The sequence below is a fragment of the Zonotrichia leucophrys genome, chromosome 8, assembly GCF_028769735.1.
Source record: "Zonotrichia leucophrys gambelii isolate GWCS_2022_RI chromosome 8, RI_Zleu_2.0, whole genome shotgun sequence".
NCBI classification, from domain to species: Eukaryota; Metazoa; Chordata; class Aves; order Passeriformes; family Passerellidae; genus Zonotrichia; species Zonotrichia leucophrys.
The window spans coordinates 21,655,651-21,672,753 of NC_088178.1; the positions used below are offsets into that span (position 1 = coordinate 21,655,651).

Sequence of the window (17,103 nt, forward strand, 5' to 3'; positions counted from 1 at the left end):
TTTATTGTAAGACTGCTTAGAAGCAATGACCCCTTAATTCTTTTTTTAAATTCTGGATAAAGCCCTGAGAATTTTTTGGGAGTTCCTAGACAGTTTGGCACCACCGGGTTATGAAAGGAAACTTAAATCTTTAAGGTTCAAAAAGTCACACTTTTGTGTTACAACAAATTTTGATTTCACAATGAAGTAATTGTGGTCTTGACATTTTCAGACTTGTTACTATATTGAAATTCTTCTGATTTGGTTTAATTGTGTTGTGTCTTAATTTGGTGCCTGTTCAGTGTTTGCCTTAAATTTATGCTCTCACCAATGGCTCTAAATTCAGTGGCAACAGAAAGGGAGAATGCTCACATGAACTTGGCTATAAGTATTTATCTGAGAGGGATTAGAAAAAGTAATATGTTAAAACACAGGCCTGTTCTCTAGAGGCAGATAAATGCCTTGAAGCTTCCTAGCTTAGGTTAATGAAAATAACTGTGCTTTAAAACAAAGCACTAATTCTCAGATATTTAATTTGGAGTACTAGGCTGTTGCTTAACAGCTGTGTACAGCTCAGCGAGCTGCAGATGTTTGCATGTTACAATTCTGCATATTACTCATATTATATCCTGTGTTTTCAGTTTGTCAAAGCAGTGTTTGTGCTGTCTATCAAATGTTCTGATCTGAAACACAATGCCAATGAGTTATTTTAAAATAATTTGAATTTCTCTCTTTCCTAAGTAAGGCAGAGAAATTAATTAATCTCTGAATCCAGTTTTTGTTCCTCTGTGATGGTGTTAAGGTGTTGAACAATATGGTCACTTTCCTATCTCTGTGTATTCTATGATGGGCTGTATGTTTCATTACAGTTGCACTTAATTAAGCCTAGACATTACAAATTTTTATGTGAAGTGGGTTTCAAAAGCAGTGACTAAAGAACATCACAAGATGAACACCTAATTAAATGCAGTGAGTCCTGAGATTTTGGAGCCACTTACATGTTTGCAGCTGTTTTAATATGCTTGTGGTATTGAAATACGTTTCACAAATTAGAATAGCAAAAGGTCTCTTGCCAGTATAATTAATCTCCTTTGAAGAACAGCTCTATTAAGAGATGAGTAAGTTCAGTAATGCAGAGTGTCATTTTAATATGCTAGCCCTGACTGCTAGAGCATTTAATTCTTCTATTATTTGTTATAATACAGTAGTTGGATAGCTAGAGAGAAGTGGAATGTGATTTAGGAAAGCCAGGAAAGCTGTGTGCATTGTTTCTGCTTCCGCTTTCTGGGTCTGCAGGTGTCAGTAGATTTTGCTTTGCTAAATTTCTTTGTGGCATTAAGTAATGTGTTTTTTTTTTTTTTTATTTCTAACCACTGCTAATCCTATAGGTTGTTTACTGTGCTTGAATTGCATTCTTTCACTCTTTAAAAATATTTGCAAAGTTAAAAGGTAAGTTAACAATAGCAAATCTAAAGAAATAAGTTTTCAGCTCCTGAAACAAGCCTGATAACTTGGCTATTTATCAGCAATGACTCCAGAACTGGGAATACATAAAATTCTAACTTGCTAAACTATATAAACACAATTTATTGTTGGGCAGGATCTTTCAGCTTGTACATGTGTGATAATCTGGATTAATGTGCCTGCACAGCAGTTGCCACTAGGTCCTTGACTTGAGAAAGATGCCAGGGCAGAGTGAATGCTGAGTGCTGTCATTGTGGAGTGGAAGGTGTTGATCTGATCTGTGTGCCTTCTAAATATATGTGAGGATTTTAGAGGATGACCTTCAGTTCATCATGTACCTTAAGACGAATGGCTCTGATCCTATGAGATTGAATTCTGCTGGGGAGTATCCTATTTAAGACTTTAAATCCCTAAGATAGCTGAGGAAGTAATCAGAGGAAAACACATAAAGCATCATTGTGGGCAGCTCAGTGGGATTTCCTGCTGTCAAGACCCAAACGCACTAAAAAAACTGGGTGGAGGGAATATGTATGGAGTGCACATTTAAGGAACAGAAGGGTAATTTTATGGAAGATTTCTTTTGACTTAATTTTGGGTATTTATCTGAGATCTTATCCTGTCATAAAAAGAGTTAGACCTTGGACTGTGTTTTTTTTTTTAAGGGATGTAATAGAATTCTAGAATATGCTGAGTTGGAAGGGACCCACAAGGATCACTGAGTCCAACTCCTGGCCCTGTGCAGGACACCCCAAGAGTCACCCCATGTGCCTGGGAGTGTTGTCCAAACCCTTCTGGAATTCAGACAGCCTTGGTGCTGCATGTGTTTCCCTGTGGAGCCTGTTCCAGTGCTCAACCATCTCTGGGTGAAAAACTCCTTCCTGATATCTGACCTAAACCTCTCCTGACTCAGCTTCATCCTGTTTCATTGAGTCCTGTCACAGGAGATGCAAAAGATCAGTTATGTGGGTGCATTCTCTTATGAAATAAGGCATAGAGAACATCAGGGTTTCTAATTTTAGAAAGGAAAACGACCTTGTGAAGAGATGGCTGTGATTGTTGTAGAGAGGTAGATTGGGAGTGTCTTTCTTGCAACTGTTAATTTTGACAAAACACAATGTGAATGAAACTGATTGCCAGGAGCAATGCCATAATAATAATATTCCATAGTGAGCATTTATTGGTGGGCAAGGGGTGACTTTCCCCTCGTTTTTATTAAGGGCAGGATGCTTAACTAGAGCACTACACTAATGCTGAATATGCTTCTTTATTTGTGAAGACTGATTCTGTGTGTGTGTCCCATGTCCTGGCCCCTCACAGAGAGCATCTCAAGCACCCTCTCCAGGGTTTTGTGAAAGAAACATCTGATAATGTGCAACCCATTAATTAGGACTACATCTCTTATGCATTGCTCACCATCTAATGCCTGGAAAAGTCTGAGATGTTCCAGGAATAAGAAACTGTGCATGTTCCTTCTGCCAAGTGTGGCGATAGGAAAACGTTTGAAGAAGCCTGTCAGTGGAAATTTAGATATGTTTGTGAAAGAGATTTTCAAATTCTTTTTTTGATCCTTACAAACTCGAATTTTCTGAGGTGCTTCCAGTACTGAACTGAAACTTGTGGCACTCCTTGAACTGAAGAACTGCACATAATTTTTGAAAATGAGATTGATGGTTTCAGCTGGGTGGTTGCAGCTCTATTTAGTGTAAACTTTTTTCCTTATATTCTGGGGTACATTATGGGATGTGGTCAGAGCTGTTTCTTCATCTTCAGAGATGAAGGCTGCTGACTGTGCAGTTGGTGCTCTGTTAATCCTCTGATGCCAGACTTGTAAGATTTCCTTGTAGGGTCAGTCTTCACAGGATAATTTCAAATGCCTTAGGGTTTTACATTTACTTTCAAACAGAGTGAAAGTTGAAACAAAGTGAAATAATTGCATGTTCATTGTGATTGTACACAGTGCCAGAGTGTTAATCTTTCCCTCATCTTGCTCTAGAAGAAATGGTTAAAGACCCAAGCCTCTTAGATTTTGAATAATGATCTGGAGGGTAGAAAAGCTCATATGCAAAGATTTGAAACAACTCTCAACTGAAGTATCTCTGTGGAACAACACTCAGTATGATTTATTGTGAACATTCAGTTCCTCAAAGCTGTGTGGATTAGGCAATGCTGAGTGGAATGGGGAGAATGGGTCATTCTTGTGATGTTGGGGCCTTGGCTTGGCATGTGCTGGGAGCTGGGAACAGACAAACCTCCTCACACTGGGGTGTGGTGCCTTTGGTTGCCAAGTTGGGGTATGCTTTTTAGATGTAGGAGATGATATTGAGTTTTTATTATCTAAATTTTTGCTCTTTTTTTAAAAATTTATTTCGTATTAGATATATATTAGGAATAGAATCAATTGTACCCAATATATAAAGTTCCCCTAATAGCACATTTCCTTTGTGCAGGATGCTGTATATTAAAAAGAAAATTAAAATGTGTTGTTCCTGGCTAATTTGCTACAGGTTTGAGTTAGTGAGTGAGATTATTACAAGGTGGGTGATTGCCTTTGAATGCCTGTGGAAGTGGAATGCGAAGGCTGTGCTTTCCTAAGCCTGTGCAGGGCTCTGTGGAGCTGGGTTGCCATCTGCTGGTGTGCCAGGGCTGGGGACAGGAACCGTGAGCTCCACGATCCAAGTGAGTTTCTGTCAAACGGCGTTAGAACCCCAGTAACCATCAGTGATTTTACAGCAGGGCTCTGTTCTTTCCGGGACCCTGTCCCACAGCAGCCCCTTGTTAATAACTGGCCTTTTTCTTCAGCTGGAGTATGAATTCACTTTGTAATGCCGTGCTGTGGTTTGCAGCATGCTTTTTCTGGTAACAGAGAGATGATGGTTGGGACATTTACGAAGAAAAAAAGATTAAAAAAATAAAAAATATTATTTGTAGCCGATTCTATAAATAAAATCGGGAATTTTGGGTGGCGGCTGTGTGAGTTGCGCTGCGGCCTCTGGCCTGGCGGTGGCGCTGCAGCCCCGGGCGTCTCGCGAGCCGCGGTTCCCGCCGGGAATGTCGGCCTGGCTGTGGGACGGGCCGGGGCCGGGGGCGGGGATGGTTCCCGCAGCTGAAGGAGACCTCAGTCCTGTGTTGTTTGTCAGTTCAGAACAGGAATCAATAATTCAAGAGGCCTGGTGAAGTGCAGTGGAGCTAGAAGTTCCAGCTTCAAGGGAAATTCCATCTCCGCAGCTCCTGCTTGGCCCCCAGCGCTTTAATGCATTTATTATATATTTATTTGTTATATCCTGTTTATTATTTAGCATCTCTGCACTATGCAGGCACCTGGGCAGTGGCTGTTAAACTCAGGGATGAGGTCTTGGAAGGAATGGGGTGGGCAGACACCAGACACAGCATCTGCTCTCCCACCACACCCTGCATCCACCAGTGAGGTGCGTGCATGGAGCTTAGAGTTCCACCTCCTCACAAAAGAATTAGATAGAATCTCTTTTAATTGAAAAATACGGCACTAGTTCAGGGACAAATCATTAATGCCAGTTTTGCACAGTGCTACCTCCTGTGGATACTTACTACAAATCCAGGCGTTTAATCTGATGGGAAAACTTCATTTATGTTTGTGTCTTATAAAACACACAGCTGCTCTTTTCCCAAAATGTTTTGTCATGGATAATGTTTCTTTTAGTTTGCATTTTAGGTGGTAACATGTTGACTATTTAAATGTTGCTCAATACAGATAAAGATAGTTTTGTTTAAGAATAGTCCTGAAAGTCGTGGGTGATGAAGGTAATAAATTATTTCTTATTTCTAATTTCTTATTAGGGAGTCAAGAACATTCAATACTTGACTGTACAAGTAGGATTTCATATTTTTATGTTGATAGAAAAGGAAAAGACAGCAAGAACAATGGCTGCATGAATGAAGGGATTTTATTACTTTATGAAGGCATGGAAATTGCATTTTAAATTGGCAGTTGTAATAACCGGAGTTAGGAAGTAAGTGGATTTCCAAATTAAGAACCACGTGTGAAGTCTAAGTTTATGAATACTAATTAGATATTTGCATGGACATATGCTGCAGGGTCTGTTGGGGAATCTTTGGGGACATTATCAATTTTGGAATTTGGATAGGGCCTGAGAAAGAAGTATGGAGCAAGTTCTAGACATTTGGCAGTGTTTAGAGTGCTTGCAGAGACTCACCTTTGTCACAGCTTTTAAGGTGTCTCTGGTAGGAAACCAAAAATGGATGTGCTGTGACTCTGTGTTTTCATGATAGATTCAGGACACTTGCTTCACACTGGCATCCAAAACTGGTAGTTCTGATTGGTTTTTCACTAGAAAACTTAATTCTGAATAATTCATGTAAAGAACAGAAAATTTTTGTGATAAATTCTATACTAAAGTTATATTTACTATATAGTGCATATTACTAAAGCACAGTCAGCATCTTGCTCTGAAGAAACTTCAGCATATTACTTAAAACACAGTCAGCATATTTTTGCTCACTTCAGTTATAAGTGAATTCCATTTTGGAGTGGACTCATTGGCTTAAAGGAGGTTTTTATATTTGAAAGAAAATGTGAACACCCTTCTGTGTAACCTGGGGCTTGTCATTGTAGGAAATATGAATTCATAAAACTTGCCTTGTGATAATTGTTAGGCACTAGACTGTCAGTTTGAATGATTGCAGTTCTCATTATCTTCAGATGCTGCATGTTATTTTTTTTGTCTGTGAATATGTTGAATTGATTTTTGGCACATGCAGTCACTTCTCTTCCTGACAGCAGCACTATTGTAGGTGTAAAGTGAGAAACTGCTGTAGTGTGCATGGAAAATTAGCTGTTTTGCTTGGGGAGCTATGGGGAACTTAAAATACAGTTATTCAGACTGTCTTGAACACACTCTGTGGAAGAGTGAGGCTTTGTTCCTTGAGTGTTGTTCTGTGGTTCTCAATGACCTCTCTATAAACACATACTGATGTACACAATAAAAGGTCTGGGTTTTAATTTAAAGTAGTTGAAAATCTGCTGTTTTATTTCTGGCAGATATTTCCATAAAAAGGCACTCTGAGATGTCTGCATTTAGTATTTTAATATGGCTGCCTTCTGTGGCTGGTAATACTTCTTGAAATAGTTTCCTAGGATGTGATAATAGGAGGATGGGTCTTAAAACATGAAATTGTTTGCTTAAGTTTCAAGCTGCTTTCTTTCAGAAATGCAAACTGTTTTGAGCCTTAGGACATTTATAAGAATCCCCTGTAGCATTTTGACTGAGCAAAAGCTTTGGACGTGCTCTGTAATTAGTAGCATAATCCTCCATGTTTGGCTGCCACTTTTTGTTTGGTCTGTTTCCCTGCACTGTGTCACTTTGGTTTATCCAAGCCATGCAATGTGTCTTTCCAACAATCCTTTTCCAGCCCCAGAGACACAGGGATTGTTTATTTTACCACTCTCAGGACAGTGGGAATACAGAGGTTTGTGTGCATCCCCTCTGAAGAGCTGCAGCTCAGAATCTTTCCTAGGAGTTAATCTAAAATCCTTATTGCCTCGAGATTACCAGGGTGGGAGAGGTGAAATCTCTTGGCAGAGATAAGGGTAGCCTTGTAAGTGAAACACAAGCCTGGGACTTATGCAACATGCTGATATGTGAACTTTGATAAGCTCAGGTACAGAGAGGTTCAGTCCCTTGGTCACCTCAAGAGCTGAAAGTGAAGCGTCTGTGAGATTCTGTAAATCTCAGTTTATTAATGTTTAGCAGATGTTTGCAGCTCAAATGGATGGTGCTGTGGAATAATTTAATGCTGCAGTCACTGTATATAGTGTGCCAGGATAATTTTCTTATTTCTGACTGTATTCATATTTAGATTTTCAAGTCAGTTGTTTAAGAGCTGAGGCATGCCATGATTTCTTACCTGCCCTTGCTGGGTTATTATTGCTAACCTGAGCATTTCCACATTAATTGTGAGTTTCAGACTCTTCCCTGGTGGGAACTGCAGAGTCCTTGTGCTGTGAGAACATGAATTCATGAGAAGTATGAAGTCAGAATAACCAATATATTACCAAGCTTGATTTAGAGTCAATATCTCTAATTCTTCCCTTATTGTGGCATTTTGGATTGATCAGAATTCTTTTCACTGAAAGCAGTTGTGGCCAACTAAGTACAAATAATGTAAAATTTGCTGAGAGGGCGCCTTACTGACTGAGGGGCTTCTGCTTTTGTTGTTTATTGCAGTGACCAAGTTTCCATTAAATAAACAAGATTCTGTGTTCATCATGAATATAAAACACTGTCATGTTGAAACTATAGTGTGAGTATGCAAAAATGTGTCAGTGTGAACTCTCAGCTATTTGGCAAAGGGCAATGTTTATAGAAGAGGATTGAAAGATGTGCAGGGTTTCAGATCTGTCATAAAAGGATGTGAAATGTAATTAACCTAAAATAACCTTAAAAATATTTTTAAGCCTGATAAATTAAATGAGCTGTTGAGATAACTTAATGAGAGATTTTAATTTTATACCTTAAATAATATCCTATTAAAATCCTGAAGATTTTGCTTTGTGATGGAATCCACTGAGATTTATATTTTCACAATGACCTCATGATTCAGTAACATTGTTAATATATTTGGTGCATACTTGAGGGGGAAGGTCTAGGTTAATGGCAGCATTTATTCTTTAAGTGCTTGAAGCCACAAAGCTCTAATTGAAGATTGGAATGTTCAAACCTCATTATTTTAATGTGGTCATACAGTATAGTGACACTTAAAGTAGTTATATGATGAACTCCTATGGCAGGGTTCATAATTTGTCCATGAAAACAAATTATTATGTGAAACTTTGAATTAAAATTCTCTGCCTTGGAGTTTAAATAAAACATGAAACTTCAGGTCTAACATGGTTTCTGTATTTGTCTTTGCTCAAATTAGCAACAAGCATTTGCATACCTTTAACGCAGAGAATTCTGCTGTGAATTGTTTACACAAAGTTACGGTGCATGCACTGAATCTCTCACACAAAGCTGCCTCAGTAGGTGCAGTGTGATGTTTTTGTTTCAGGTGGTTAAGCCTGCAGAGGTACTTTTGGCAAATCCGCATCTCAAATTTTCTAAATATTGAAAGTAATTGGAGTAATTTAATGGATGAGCTGTTGTCAAGGAAAATACATGCAGTGCTTATCACAGAGTCAGGAATCCAGGGCTTGGAGACAAAGGTCGGAATGTTCATTCCTGCTTGCATTTCATCAGTGCTGCCAGCCTTGGTCAGGGCACTTCGCACACTGAGCTGCCTCCACTCTGAGCTCGATCCTTTTGAGACCTTCCCACCTCTTCTGTGTTCCCAAGCTCTCCTTTCTCTCCTGTGTTCTCCCAGAATTGTTTATTTTTCTCCACGGCTTTCCCTACCCCCAGAAAAAACCTCCTCACAGTAAAATTCAGTTCTTATTTCTTGATGATAGCCAGAAAATTCTGGCTAATTGTGAATTTGGGCTGCTTTATGCACAGATATACTTCTACTGTGACCTCTTTAGCCCCTCTCCACTGTCAGTTCTTTGGGCTGTGGGCTCCTGGTCTGGGAACTGTGAGCACTGTAGAGTTGTATCTTGTATTGAAGCTCAAAATTCGCACTCCCCTTTTCTACTGTACAGTTTCCAGTTCTGGTACTACCTTTATTTCTTTAGTATCTCCTTGCTAAATGAACATTGTTCTGAGTCATGAACACTGTTCATTTAGCAAGCTCTTTGAGTATGTTCAAATGACAGTAATGCAACATAAAAGTCAAATTTGTGGGTATTATTAAATCTAACAATAACTATTTGTTTGGTTTTAGGTAAGGTTCTGATGTTTTGCCTTAAAATTCATCTATCAAATATTTTCTTTATAAGAAAGTAAAATGTAGAGTGTTACGAATTTCAAATGCAAAAATTTCTTATCAAAGTTAATTCTTGAATTTTATTAGAATGAGATAGATAGGCTACTGAAAGGGAAGTTTGGCAAGATAAATGATTAGGTGTTTGAAAGGAAAGAAGAACAATGTTTAATATGGCAAACATGCAGAACTTTCTGAATGGAGAGGAAAAGAGCTATGTCAGCATTGCCAGATCATATTGATCAGGTATCAGCATCAATCCTGATTAAACAGGCAGCTGTTTAAAGTGGTGTTTTTGACAGTGACATCTTTTATTTTCTGTATGATTACTGGCCTGCTGACATGTTTACTTTCTCAATATAATTTACATTTTGTGTTTAAAATGTTGCTGACTGAGAAATTGTTGAATTATGCAAGGCAGAGTAAAAAGAAAATCAGACCTTCTTATTGCTGATATGAACATGTATGAATATCAGGTAATGCCTTCAAACAAACCAGTTGATTTATGTAGCAACTTAATTCTAGGAAAGCACTCTAATAAATTGAATGGCTTGCTTATCTTCTTATTTTTTTATGATAAAGGTGATTTAGAAATAATTTTATATATATATATATACACACATACACATACATATGTATATATGAGATTTAAAAAGAAAATGGCTGCACATGTTCGTCTAAATAAGAGCTGTTGAAACCCTTGGGAGACCCTGTTCCATGTGGTTTATTGTCAGACAAATCTGTGGTATCAACTTCCCAGGGAAAGTGTGAAGAATGGATTAAAAACAATTTAAGGGTGCTTGGCTATTAAACTTGGGTCTGCAATGAAGTGATAGATGTCCCTTACAGTTCTAATTGCTGAATTTCTCTATTTTTCCATAAGCAAAAGGTGAACTGCTCTTCCCCCTGGCTTACTATAAATTGCAATAATTCCAAGGGAAATGTATGATGGTGCTTAGTTTCTTCAGTGGAGTACATTAATGATGCATGCCTTTCCATCTGCTTTGGATATTTTTTTGTCCCATTATCAACAAGGATTTTATCATCAAGCTTTGCCTCCATTGAGTGCAATCTCCATCTGAGAATAGTCATGGACAGCTGTTTGTAATGGTCAGATCAATTTTTCTTTGCACATCAGGAAACATCCCCAATAGTTTGGGTGTTCAGAAATAGGTAACCACTATTTCACATTCTGGAGCAAGCCATGAAAGATTGTTTGAGCTTCATTTTGTGTCATGGAAAAAGGATAAAGTTGATTTAACTCCATTTCACCTAAGCTATATTATTGAGCTTATGCTTTGTAGTATAAGCTTCTGTTCTGTGTTGAATCCCCCAGTTCAGAGTAGTGGGAAGCATATAATAATGTTTCACTGCCCATAAGTGTAATTACTACAATACTGTATGTTTTACAGATAATTAATCCCATAAAATGCTCAACTTCTGTCATGGCTATGCTGAGGACTGCCTGTCTCATTCACATGCAGTTCTGTGTCCATTATCCTGTCCTCAGACTGTATGGGAAAGATTTTGGATGGGTGGTGCTGCATGTTTAAAGCCCCTGCTGTCTGCTCCCTTTTGAAATAGGCAAAGCACACACCACCAAGCCTTGAAGCTTGGGTCTAATTAAGATGTATTAATTGTGCATTGCAGGGGATGCTGACTGCAGTGTGCTAAGGAGGAATGGGCACCCTGGAACAAAATTTTAGTGGGAGAATTTACTTGCTTCTGTGCAGACTGGGCACATGCCATGATGAGAGCAGACTTTACATGTTCAGTGATGGTTTCATAAGACTGATCATGCTCCAGCAAAGATCCCATGGGAGGAGGAGCTGTTTGTGTCCTTAGCAGTGCTCAGTTCTGGTTTTAAAGGTAATTAAAAAAAAACATCCTAAGAACTGAAATAGAAATAGAGGTATGCAAAGCTAAAAACAGTCAAAAAACAACCTGCTTTGAGTTTCAAAAAGATGAGCCAATTTAGAAAGAGAAGCATGAAGAACAAGGAACATTAGTGAAGAGATCTGCATCTTTATAGTCTTCACAGAACTGAACTAAGGACCACTCCTTCAAGGCAGCAGAGGAATGCAGAGTTCCCCTATCCTACCTATGAATAAAAATTAAGAATGGTTAAAAGAAAAGCAGAATGGTGAGGAACAGACCAAAGTAGGTTGTTAATTCTGTGAGTAAAAGGAGATAATGACACAGCTTTAAAATAATTCAAAGATGAAATGTGTGAACTACTATTTGTGCTGTATAGGCAATTGCTTAAAATAGTCTGAGGACTGGAAAATGGCAAATTGAGTACCAGTATTTGAAAAAAGGGATCCATGAGAGATTAATGGAGTTAGAATTGCAGATGTTCCCTTCATGCTGTAGGTGCCTAAATCTTAATTCCTGTGGGTGTAATTTACCATTTGGTTGCATTAACACGGTACATGCACGGAGCAGGTCATTCAGATCACCCTGACAGTGCTGACCTCACTGTTCATTCTCTGTTAGAATTCATTTGTCATCAGTGGCTTTACTTTTAGGTCACCCATTCAAATAATGGAATCATAGAATGGCTTGTGTTGGAAGTGACCTTAAGGACCCTTTTGTTACAACCCCCTCCCATGGGCAGGGACACCTTCCACTGGACCAGGTTGCTCAAAGCTTCATCCAGCCTGGCCTTGAACACTTGCAGAGATGTGATATGCACAACTTCTCTGAGCAACCTGTGCCAGTGCCTCCCCACCCTCATAGTGATAATAATTTCTTCCTCATATCTAATGTTATATGCATGGCTGTTCTTTTGACATAGAAAGGTCATATTCCCTAGCAATTCTTCTGACAGCTACTTTTAAAAATTCAATTGATTGGCAGGTTCTTAACCCAGAAAGTTTTGCTGTTTCCTAGAGATACATTTTCTTTAGAAATGTGGTTTTCAGTCAAGCTGTAAGCATGGAACAATTCAGAGCCTGATGTATACATGTTTACTTGATCAGCAGAGACAGTCATTTAAACAGCCCAACCTCTACCTCTCCCATCCAAAAGCTCCTAAGAACTCTTCTCAGAAGCCACAGTGATTTATTTACAGCATTTTTTTTTCTATGAAAATCGCAATAATTAATTCTTTAATGCTATGATGCTTCACTACTTGTTCTTTGGAAAAGCTGATACAGAACTGAAATAATTATTTTGCCTTGGACATTGTCCTAGCTGCTCTGAAACCTCCTTGATAATCTGCTTACTTGTTTGGCTGGGCAGGACTGGACTTTGGCTTGTCCTCTGCTTCCTGTTGCAAAAGCAGCTTTGGTGGCAGTTCTGAGAAGGAAAGGGAGCTGCTAGCGTGGGAAATTCAGGAGCACAGGACAGAGCAAATCAACTACAATCAACTGATAATGCTGATGTCTGATAACTCAGAGGTATATTTAGAATGCTGCTGCTGTTTTCATGTTTGTCTTTTGTTGTCCATTGCAGCTCACACTTTCATTTAGTTGCTTTCTACTTCAGTGACTTCGAAGGAAACCTAAGGAGACAGGGGTTTCTTCAGCTTCATTAACTATTCTGGAAAGAGCTTCTCCTTGCCTTGAATTCCACCTTGCCTGTAGACATTTGTGTTCTGCTATGAGATCATTCTGTCAATGTAGGCTTGTTTACTTTACAACTTCAGCAGTTTTGGGAGGCTCCTTTCAATACTGAAACATCCACCTTTTGCACTAACAGCAGCATGAGACTGTGAATTACAACTGATGATTGTCAGTGTTTCCTTCTTCTAGGAAGACCTAATGGTTTGGTAGAATTGAATTCTCTGTTTTCTAATGTAGTTTCCTGTGTTAATTGGTTTCTTGCTGGATCCTGTCAGCCTCACTGTGATACCAGCCTTCTGAGAAGCTTATTTTGTGGATGCATTGAGAAAAGGCTCTCCTCCTTTGATGGAAAGAATTTTCTCTAGGGACGCTGCCAAGTCTCAGAAGACCAAGAAATGATATGGTTTTGTATATAAGTGTAATCAAACTGGCATTCATGATCATTTTGTCTCTTTAGAGCAGGAACAGCTCTGTAGATGAATATATATTTTTGGCATTGGCTTTAACCAAAATTGAAAATAATGGTATAAATGATCCTGACTGCCAGAAACACTGAACAGTAGTAGGGAGTCAAAGTTTCTCCAATTGTTCCTTCTTTCCTCCTAACTTACAAGCTGCTGGCCAGTTTCATCCAGGCTTGAAAAGAATAAGAAATGTCAAAAATAACTGTAATTGCAATAGTATAAGAACTGGAAAGCAAGTGGGAGACACCCCCTCACATTCTCTCAGTGACAGTCAGTTTATTGTTGTTTATTGTGGTTTGGCAGCACTGGTTGACACTCAAATATGACAGTGCTGGAATAACTGGGGGAGATGCTGTCTTCAGCTGGGTGGAGACCAGAGCAGGAGAGCCAGAGTTACCTCTGTCAGGGCTATGGGAGGGAGCAGGAGAAAAAATGCCAAACTCAAGTCTGTAAGAAATTGGGCATCTTTAGTCCTTATTGTTGAAGAAGCAGCTTGTTTATACTGCAGTAATGAAAGAATCTGGCAACCTTCTGTTTGCAAGAGCATGGATGTTCATGACCTAACTCTGGGCAAGGTTGGGAGGGCAGCTTTTGAAACACTTCCCTGTAGCCAGTTTGGCATGTTGCTTTTGCTGTGGGAGGAGTGGTGGGATGCTGCTCCAGCAAACTGAAGATCTTTCCATGTGGTGGCCTTTGCAGTGCCCTGTGTTTGTCCCAGCCTGGGGCTGCACTGCAGGGTCAGCACAAGGAGTGATGGATGTCTTCCCTGGACTGTAAATCTGACCTTCCAGAAAGGAGGGAAGGGAACCCTCATGGTTTGCTTGTGCATATTGGAGCTGAGCATGCTTGTGGCATCATCTGCAGTTTATTTCTTTGCTTTTCACTACTAACAACATTACAAAAATTAGTATTCTACAAGCTTGAAAGACAGACTATTATCTAATTGGCTTTTGGTTAGGAGGATACTGATTTCTAGGTCAATGTAAAACAAATGAGCATTTAAATTGAAGAGGAGCAGCTGTTCCAAAGCCCCTTTCCACAGTGCCTGGTTTTGTTAAGGATAATTATGTCTAATTTTAAATTATGATAGCTTTGAGTATTGAGCTTTGCCTTGTTACATCCACTAGCTCATTCTCCTTCATCAGTAAGAATGTTCTATCATGGAGCTGGGTTTCTGATTGGATTTATTTTTCTGGGCCTTCTGAATTATGAAGAGAAATACAGCTTTAAGGATGGGGTTTTCAACACTTTCATGCCAATGTTACCACACTCACATTTTATTTTTCGAGGTCTCAAAACTGATACAGCGTGTCTGATTCCTGTGGAAAGATACTGCTGGGAAAATACATATTTATGTAAATGTGTAAGATTTTTGTTCATATTTTTAGCTTGACTATGGAAACGTCAGACTCTAGTGCTGAAAAATCCAAGAAAGCTCTTGTCAGCCTTGGAAGGAAACATATGCTAAAGATGTCCTGTGGATTATGTTCTGCTTGTTTCAATTAACACATTGATATTCTCTGTCACTTCTAGAGACAAAAAGCCCAGGTGACAATTCAAATGATGCATGAAAATAACATTTCAATTTTTACTGGTGAGCTCAGATTTTTTTTTAAACAAATAACAAAAGATTTCAACTGTTTTGGTCAATGTTACATTAGTAACTCAATAGTATGTCTGAATTCTTTAAGGAACATATATTGTAAAGATGCTGCAGCAATGAAGCACATTTGTTTTCTGAAACATTTGCTTCTGGACATGTATTGTGTCACATGTAAGAATTTTGTGTTTGAATTTAATTTGGAGTAAAGTGTAAATGTATCAAGAAATGCAAAACGTATATATTTGACTATTAATTTGAAATCCAAGCATTTTTTATCTGCTACTTTTATGGAAGGAGACATGTTTTCACATGCCTTTTAAAGTAATTATTATCACACTTTTCTTTTGAGAAATATTCTGTGAGTCTTTTAAGCCAGCAGTTGTACTGTCTTCTGTTTCTTCTCTCCTGACTGAATGTAAATGGTTCTATTAAAAAACACCAAAAAAAGTTCAAGAGATTGCCAAATTACTATTATGTCTCTACTCTTTTTTTAAAATGAAAAATAGCTTTCAAATGAAAAAAAAAAACCAAAAAACCATAAGAACTCATAAAAATGGGATGTCTGATGCAGATCCTGGAAAAAAAGTGAGACTTGAAAAAAAAAGTTATCATTGTACTGTAAATCTTTGAAATCCTGAATGAATTCATTATTTTTGCCTTTCTTCCTGGTTTTGTTCAAGTTTAGTGGATAAATGTCAGAAAAAAAGGATATCTATAAAAAAGCTTTTAACTTGTCCAGCACTTTAGGGAGATGACAAAATTGTGAGAAATCAATAGCAAAGTTTTGTCTGAGACCAGAAGCGGAAGAATAAAAACCTGTCAGAATCCATCAGTAAAAAACTGCTGTGAGATGTCTCCCTGGATATCGATGTGAGCTTAGTCAGGTATAAACAAGGAGAGTAGGAGAGAATAAAGCCCTCTAGTTCCAAATGTTTTGGCTTATCTTCAAGTATTTATTTCAAAGGTAGTGTTTGATGTATATTATGTTGGTCTTAAGGCAGCAAAATGGTACAACCTTTGGAGTCTTGTTTAAGCACTTTAATGTCAGCGGGAAACCAAGGTAAAATTCATGGTATATAGAAATGAATTCTATGTGGATTAAGTTGGAAAAATATATTCAGTGCTGTAGACTCTGTTCTGAGCAGAATAATTAAAGAAAAAGCAGTTGTTGAGTTTCATGGCATTTTTCCTAATGGGTTTTTTCTTAATGACAGCGTGAATCATTTTTTGTAACTATTTTACCAGTGTAATAGAAGAGGTTCCTTGTGTCATGAAAAATCAAGTGTTTGTTTTGAAGAAATGAGTGTTCAAAATGACAAATATCCAACAGATACAAGTGGGAGGAAGATACAGTGAAATACGGCTCGATTTGGTCTCACACCTCTGCAATTTCTTGTCCTTACAACTCTTTAATTGAAAAGTGCCATCTTTCTATAAAAACTGTCTAGCTTGTACTTCAAAGTTAAATGTGGCTTTATTGATGAAGGAAGAGTTGGAAGCAGAAGTTTGGGAGGAGTTCACAGAAAAGGGAAGTGTGTATATGCAAACCACTGCTGCTGTGGTGAGGCTGCAGCAAGGGCAGTGCTGGTCAGGGGTGTGGATAGTGGGGTAAATCCTTTGTGTGCAGTCAAATTTTGGGAGTATTTATCAGTAAGTGTGTTTGCATGAGATATGAGGTAATGCATCTGTAATTTGTAGCTTTATAGAGCTAGTTTCTAGGGCAGAATAGCTTCTGGGCTAACTGGATTCAAAATGTCTTTTTCCTGTGGGATTCTTGAAACTACAGCCTTTGTTTCCATAAGCATTTCAGTAAATGTCAATAGCTTCATTTGGGAAACACACAAGTTGGTATTGAGTTCTTGAGCTTTGGGTTTGTTGCTGTTCTGATTGGAATTATTAATTGCTGAGGTTTAAGTCCTAATGTCTGAAACATGAGGGTTGTCTTATAATAAAGTAAGAGAAACTTGATTTTGGTAGTCATCAAATGTTTAGTAAACAGAAATTATATTTTCTTCAGGCTTAAATTTGCAGCCTATACTGAGAAAGGCTTTTCTGCCTATCAAAACCATGTTTCTTTTAAAAATGGCATTGTGTTTGAAAGGTAGCATGAGAGGAGCTGCTTTCCATTCTGCTCTTATGGCAGTTCAGCTCCAGAATATGAATTTGCATAGCGAGT

At 38.4% G+C, this 17,103-nt stretch overlaps 1 protein-coding gene across 2 annotated transcripts in view; it reads left to right on the top strand.

Moving 5' to 3' along the window:
• MAST2 (microtubule associated serine/threonine kinase 2) overlaps nucleotides 1-17,103 on the top strand; it is a 186,573-nt gene that overhangs the window by 24,685 nt on the left and 144,785 nt on the right. The window lies entirely within an intron of this gene.